The 7,892-nt window shown below is 38.3% G+C and overlaps 1 long non-coding RNA gene across 1 annotated transcript; it reads right to left on the bottom strand.

The window, feature by feature from the left end:
• Positions 1-610: 610 nt before the first annotated feature.
• Positions 611-5,991, bottom strand: LOC140849982 (uncharacterized). Its single transcript, XR_012132574.1, has 2 exons — positions 2,066-5,991; positions 611-1,668 (listed from the first exon to the last, which is right to left on the bottom strand). It is a non-coding gene; the product is annotated as an uncharacterized lncRNA (long non-coding RNA).
• Between the last annotated feature and the right edge of the window lie 1,901 nt (positions 5,992-7,892).

The raw sequence follows: 7,892 nt of genomic DNA, 5'->3' as shown, positions 1-7,892 counted from the left end.
TTAATCATCATCCCCATTATTAACACCATTATTGTTTACATTTCCTCACCCTTTTCTAAGTTTTATATGCACTGAATCTTTAAAATACTTTTTATATATAGATGTACATATTTATCTAATACAAAATACAAAATAATACTGTTGGATTCCCCTGAGGAAGGCGCCGCCCCAAATCACTCACCAAAGACGTTTCTTGATGCAACAAGCAAGAGGAATTTATTCGGAAGCCAACTAGTTGGGGTCCAAGTCAGCCTGTCGCAGCAGGTCTCAACGAGGACCCCGAGCACACTAAGGCAGAAGGTTTTATAGCATTTTCAAAAGGGGTAAAATTTTCCATAATCACAATACAGGGTTTTTTTCTATAGGCTCATAAATCTTTTGCTGGCGCCACATCCTGGGGTCTGATTAGATGAGATCACCTACGGAATGTCTAGGGTGGTTCTAGTAAGATAAGCTAGGCGTGTATGATTAACTGATTTACGGTTAGCTAACTAAAGGTCACTACAATTGACACAGGCTAACTAACTTGTTTTTCAAGATTCTAATGATTTTCCTTCTTTTGGGTTAGGGGGTGGTATTTAGGCCTTAAGATGGCTGTACTTATGCTAACTTTTGATTCTTCAGATCCTACATTTCCCCACTTCTCTTTTTGGGGCATTCCAATCATGGAATGTTTGTATCTTCTTGTGAGTTGAGTGAGTGGTATTGTTGCTTCAACATTAGTACATGAACGGCACTCACTCTTTCTCTAACAAAAGTTATTAACCGGTTTAACATGCAGGGTCCTAAAGTTAGAAGCAACACAAGGATGAGTAGGGGCCCAGCCAGAGTGGATATCAGGGTTGTAAACCACGGGGACCTAGTGAACTAAGATTCAAACAGTCCTTGGCCTGCTTCTCGCTCTCTCTTCCTCTGATCTAGCCTTTCTCTAAGTTTTGACATTGAATCTCTTAATATCCCGGAATGATCTGCATAAAAGCAGCATTCTTCTCTTAAAGCTGCACACAGTCCTCCTCCTTTTAGGAACAGCAGATCTAGCCCTCGTCTATTCTGTAAGACTACCTCAGAGAGGGAAGTCAGAGATTCTTCAAGTTTTGTAATGGATTGCTCTATGGTTTTTAGGTCTTCATCAATAGCAGTCCTTAGTCTTTCATAATGCTGGTTCCCTTGAACAATAGCGGCTGCCTCCGTTCCCACTCCAGCTGCGACTCTTATCTCTAACAACACGGCTAAGGTCAGCGAGACCGGCTCTTTCTTATATCTATGCTTAGGTTCAAATTCAGCTACGAATGAGAGATCATCATGATACATCAACCTGGGCACCAGCTGGACCATGATACAGAAATCACGGGAGGAGTTGAAGGCAGAAGTAGAGACACATGGGGTCACTCCAGTGTTACAAGCCCACTATCCCTCGGGAGGAGGGATTAAATACCTGTTTTTACCAGGGAAGGCTATGGGTATGGTCTCATTCTTTCTTCTACAGATAGAGACTCTAGCTGCTGCTAGGGAAGAGGGGTGATGACCGCTCTGGCTGCTTCATGCTGAGAAGGGGGCGCAGTAAAGGGTGCAGCTAGGTCTCCATCACTGGTCAGTTGAGAGGGCTTCAGAAGGCTGGCGCTTTTATTCTGGGTTTCATTTTTATTACTATTTGCAGTTTTGTGGCTTCTAGGCAAGATAAAACAAATTGTGTTATTAGGTTATGTAGCAACATCTGGAGTTGGATTTTTTATTCTGGAAGGAGGCTGCATTATTGAAACGATACTTCTCTCTAAAATCACTCTCATTTTTACTAGAAGTAACTAGGTTAAGAAAATAATTAACAGCTGGCTTGATTATTTGCACAGGTGCAGCAAGAAGAGCAATTGATTACACAGGCTCTTTTAAATATGCTTTGCTGGAACTTTTTGTAAGGAATTTCAGATTGAACTTTTAAAGGCCTCTTGAGGCCAGACAGCCAAGCCAGACTTGCCATCAGGCTTTGCCTGCAGTACCTGTAGATTTGGATGAATTCTTCTCTTCTCGAGGTCTCTGCACCTGCCAGGAAGTGACCTTCTTTACTCACCTGGTAAGGCTGCTGGGAACTCTGTAGGCAAGGTACCAGGCCAGTTCTTCCAAGGGGCTTTGTTGGCTTTATAAAGTCAATCTTAGTTCTTTAAAGTTGTTCACATCTGAGTTTATACACATGTCTCTCAGGTACGACATTCCAGTCAAAGCCCTGGTAGTATAACCAGTGTTCTTAAGTAGTCTTCTCACAAGGAAAGCAGATTCTTATTGAACTCGTGCAAATAAACATACTGCCATGGAATACAAAAACAGTCACTGAAAGTTTTTAAACTCTGGAGGGATCAAGTAGAGAGAAGGATGTTTCAATTCTGCTCATAAAGATAGTCATTTACTAAACTGTTGTCAGTTTAAGAGAACAAGGTTAAAACACTTTACCAGCAACATTTGAAACAAAAAGACACAAAATCATTTTCTTTAGTTTATGTAATCTTATGTAACTAATACCTGTTCTGCTGAAATCTAGTTCTTTACCAGTTTAGGGATAATACTATAAATGACAAAAGACTTACAAATGACAATGGTTAAAGATATGATGAGAGCTTACTGTAAAACAGTTGACATAAGGAAATTCTGATATTTCTGTAATACAAAACATTCAGTAACAAAGTTTAGCATCATTCTCTTTGACAGTGCTTTCCTGGTAAATAAATATATATATATCAGATAAATAAGCCAAATTAGTCAAATACTTTGTCTAGTGAGAAAAAATTCTTCTGACATGTTCCAGGGGCCCTCTGGAAAATATCAGAGTTAACTAGAGGTAAAAGCACCTTTTTGCATTTAATTTTTTTAGAACTATCATTACACATTTATTGTCTATATACTCAGCACAGTAAACGAGATATCTTAAAAAATGGGGCAGCAGGGGAGACTGCTGCTGTCAATTTTTAAAGACAACATACAGAAAGTCAAACTAATTCTAGGTTACTAAGCATTCTTGAGAGAATGGTAGCAGATGGTAGATTCTTCTGCTTTCATCTTCAGGAGGGGAAAAAAGCTACAATAAGAATTCATATTTAGCTGAAAGAACTGTCTAAACTCAAGGCAGAGTATAATATTACCAGGCATACAAAAGACCTGTTAGAGATACATACAAAGAATGAATATGGCTATAGTCAAATTCAACTTAAAAGTTTAAGCAGAATCTCAAATTTAAATGTCTCTTTCTTTCACACAGATATTCAGATATGACCAGAAATATGCTTTGAGATGAAAGAGATCAGGCATTTTACTTTTTCATTTAGGGACTGAGAAATGATGACCTTTGGCTTACAATCAATAGCTTACAAACAGTGAAAATAATAAGAACATAACTCAGCATAAGTGTCTAAGACCAGATACAAAAAACAGAGAAAGTGCTTAAGTTTACAGGTCTTCTCTGAAAGCTTCAAGAATGTTTTACTCTTTAATAGTAGATTCTCTCATGTTTTTTTTTTTTTTTTTTTTTAAAACATACAGCATATAAATTAAACAAGAAGACCTGGTGGTTCTCAAAAAATCTATTACAACTTTTTTCAAAAGTGGTCACACGTTCGTCTATCTAAACCTTCACAGTGAAACCTGTTTTTCTGGGAGAAACATAATCTTGTCCAGATTCTACAGTTTAATAAATTTTGGTTTGTTAACTAAGTGCATTTAATCAGCTGAAAAAAGCTTTGTTACTATTCTGCTTAGGAATTCAATTTTTCAGGCCATGCAATCATTTTTAATAACAAAATATTTCAAAGGCAAATAAAGGTTATACAGTTGTTAACTAACAAACTTTAGCTTTTAGTCCCTTTAACATTACGATTTCATGGCAACTCACTGAGACTTTAAGCATGAGAAACTGCTGTGATCTTTCAACATTAAGAGCAGACTAACAGTTAAAGAAAACTGTTTAACTGGAAACGAGATTTTAATTTTGCTGTGCACTTGATATCAAGACTCACTTGCTTTAATTTCACTAGGCATGACTATATCTGTAAGAATATAGTAATTTATTCTTCATTTGCCCCATGGTCCCAAGCACATAAGCCGGTGAGAATTATGCCTGGGCTTGCCTGCGGCTTGACTGGGTTTATCTCACTTTATCTCTAAACATCCTAACTCTCCCCCCAAAGCAACAGGCTGAGCTGATCTTCTACAACAAAAGGCACCACGCTGTTTTCTCTCTTTGTCTCTCTTTAAATAAATAGCTGTACTTTAGAACAAAGTTACTTTCTTTTATTACAAAACACATTCTTTAGCATGCAGAAGAGTTTTCATTTTTTATACTTTTTCTTATTAAAACATACATCTTTTAGCATAGAGAAATGTTTTTCTTTATTACTTTAAGTGGTTTTAATTAGAACTTAAAACCATTAGAAACTTTAACTTCTAGTGAACACTGAGAAGCAGGACACTGCAAACTGTCAAACTAACATTTTCTAGACCAACAAACTCACGAACACATTCTACAATTTCTGCAACCATGAGCTTCACAGCACAATCTCCCAGCAAACACAGAGCACATCTTCTCAACTTAACAAAACTCTAAGGCTTTAAGTTACTACAAAGATTCTCAGGCTGCAGGTAGGCATACACACTGCAACACACAATTTAAAAGGTGTTCACTTGCCACACTTACCCAGTTCACCTACCTGCAACAACTATGCTAGCCTACTCACAAGACCCCCACTGAACACTAGACAAAGCCAAGCTTCTAAGCATTCTATTCTTAAAAGATTTAGCAGATAACATGACTCAAATGACTCTAGGTAAACTCAGGCAGCAGACAACTACCAGGACATGCCCGCCTCAGGCAAACTCAAATTAGCATTAATGCTTAACACTTTTTTACCAGGTTTTCTGGAAGTTTTAGAACACTCAATTTTCACAAGCGCTTGTCTTTAAATCAGTTTCATTAATACCATCTGGAGGTAGAAAGATATATTCATTTACACACTTAGGGGGTTGTCTGAGTCTGTCCCCTTGTCAGTATAACAATTATTAGGCACATGAAAGACACAAAAAACAGAGACACACACAGATTAGACACACAGCGGCCGCTTTTTGTTTTTTCTCAGATTTTCAAACAGAAACCGAAAGGAATCAGAGGGTTGATATTCCTGGCACCTGAAAATCAACCCTATCTCATCAGATTCACCTTGCCGGAAAAACAGACGGGAGGCTACCAGGCGTCCCTGGCCTCCCAACCTCCCCGAGGCGTCCCCCAGGGTTGCAGCCTGCGGTGCTCCTAGTACGTCTACCGACCGCAGTCTCGACCCCTTTACGGGATCGGGACAGCTGCCAGACAGTGGGTACCCCCTTTCAGAATTCTGACCGGTCTCACTGAAAAACAGAAAACAGAACACAGACAAACCAAGGCGCCACTAATCTTACCTCTTCCTCCAAGAGCGACTTTGGGAGTGAAGCGGGGTGAGCGCATGATCCCGGACGAGCCCCCAAATGTTGGATTCCCCTGAGGAAGGCGCCGCCCCAAATCACTCACCAAAGACGTTTCTTGATGCAACAAGCAAGAGGAATTTATTCGGAAGCCAACTAGTTGGGGTCCAAGTCAGCCTGTCGCAGCAGGTCTCAACGAGGACCCCGAGCACACTAAGGCAGAAGGTTTTATAGCATTTTCAAAAGGGGTAAAATTTTCCATAATCACAATACAGGGTTTTTTTCTATAGGCTCATAAATCTTTTGCTGGCGCCACATCCTGGGGTCTGATTAGATGAGATCACCTACGGAATGTCTAGGGTGGTTCTAGTAAGATAAGCTAGGCGTGTATGATTAACTGATTTACGGTTAGCTAACTAAAGGTCACTACAATTGACACAGGCTAACTAACTTGTTTTTCAAGATTCTAATGATTTTCCTTCTTTTGGGTTAGGGGGTGGTATTTAGGCCTTAAGATGGCTGTACTTATGCTAACTTTTGATTCTTCAGATCCTACAATACAAAATATTTATCAACTTGTAAATCATGGGCACTGACCAAGATTAATGGATGCCAGTCATAAAAAACTGTTACACTGATACTGGTGGGCATTGGTGGAATGTCAGCCAGCAGGGCATCACTATTAATTGTGTAGATCTGTTCGTTGAAAACATCCAGAGTGCTTAGTCTGTACCTGATAGAAAGCTCTGAAAACATAAAATGAATGAGAAAAACATGCACCTCACTTTCATGGAGTCTATATACAAGTTGGGAAGACCTAAGTAACAGGACCTTAGTTTCATTTTATTCCAGAACTTTCCATCATGATTTCTGAATAGCAGACAGTCAAAAATAATTGAGATTGCTAGTAATTATAATGATGGCATTGTTAGGAGTTAGGCAGGTTCCAGAAGTAGTCAGTTTCCATATAAATAGGTGTTTTGAAAATGCACATCTGAGCCTGAGTGGTAAGAACTGTTTTCTATTTAAGTGTCTAATCTTTGACGAATTAGGCAACATTAGAAATTGCATTAGAAAGAGCATGAAACTTGTTTTTCCAAGTGGATTCTACTTACCAACCACATTATTAGATAAGAATGCCTGCTGAGAAATAGTATTACTTCTTCAGCCTCCATTCATAAATTTGAAGATAATGAAGCTATGTCAAATATTTATGTAAACTCATTAGAAATTTCATTTTTTGAAATATTGCTATAAATAACCATTAAATATTATTAGTAGGCACCTTCATTTTTATATAAACTAAAGTGATTTAAATATTAATTAGATGTTCAGTACCTAGTTAAACTAAATTAAAAATCCACTTCAAATTAATCCTAGAGGTACTAAAATATTACAGAAGCAAAAATACTGTTGCGGACAAAGCACAGTGAACTGCTCTCCAGCGCAGGGGCCTAGTGTGGCAAATGTATTTTCAGGCATATCTTTATTTTTTCACTCAAGAAACACCTTTTTTTTTTTTTTTTTAATGAAGCTGTTGTGCTAGGCTTAATGCTAGACATTTCTAATCACATGTCTCATATTATATGGGTACCCCTTCCCTCCCCACCGTGCTCTTCCCCCCCTCCCCCCATTCAGGACATAGGTTCCTACAGATCTGTTATCTTAGTCCTGATTTAGGAATGTTGTTGTATCATCACAGAACGCTATTATATTTTGGAAGATTTTCTGTTCTTTTTTCTATTTGAAGAAGAATAGCTCTAATTTATCCTTGTGGGAGAAACCATGAGATTTGGAGTCAGAAGATCTTGATTCAATTCCCTGCTTTGCTGTTTGTTAGCTTTTGGACAGGGCATTCTCTTCAAGTTCGGTTTCTTTACTGCTAAGTGGAGAAAGCGATCAAATCCACTTAACTAACTTCTCAGAGGTACTATGGTGATTGAGTGACATGTAATGTAATTATATGAAATGTAAAGCTAGATCAATGTATAACATGATTTAAATAGCATTATTGTGTTACTAAGTGCAATGATTACATGTTATTCAGTCAACTGTCATCTAATTTTATATCCCCCTGAAGTAGGCAATACCAATCTTGTTCTAGATATGATGGAACTGAATGAAGCTCAGAGAGATTGAGAGACTTGTTGAAGTATAGCAGCAGATTGAGGACCTAAAACTGGCTTTTTAATCCTAAAATCAGTCCTACTACTCTTAAGATATCTACTCACCAAGATATATTTGGTCAAGTTAAGGGGCAGGAATTCTGGCAGGTGGCAGGCAGTACAGCTGTGTCTATGAGATTAAAAGTAGCTGAGGCATATGCCTTCCTTTAAGGAAACTTCATGTAGGAAAATCCCAAGGTATGGAAAAATAAAAATTAGAAGTTCATGTTTGTACTCAGAAGACTTTCTAAGGTGACATGACCAGAGGCATTTAAGAGGCTATTTTCTCTTATC

This window comes from Manis javanica, chromosome 6 (genome assembly GCF_040802235.1).
Source record: "Manis javanica isolate MJ-LG chromosome 6, MJ_LKY, whole genome shotgun sequence".
NCBI classification, from domain to species: Eukaryota; Metazoa; Chordata; class Mammalia; order Pholidota; family Manidae; genus Manis; species Manis javanica.
This window is presented reverse-complemented; position numbering and strand designations above follow the sequence as displayed.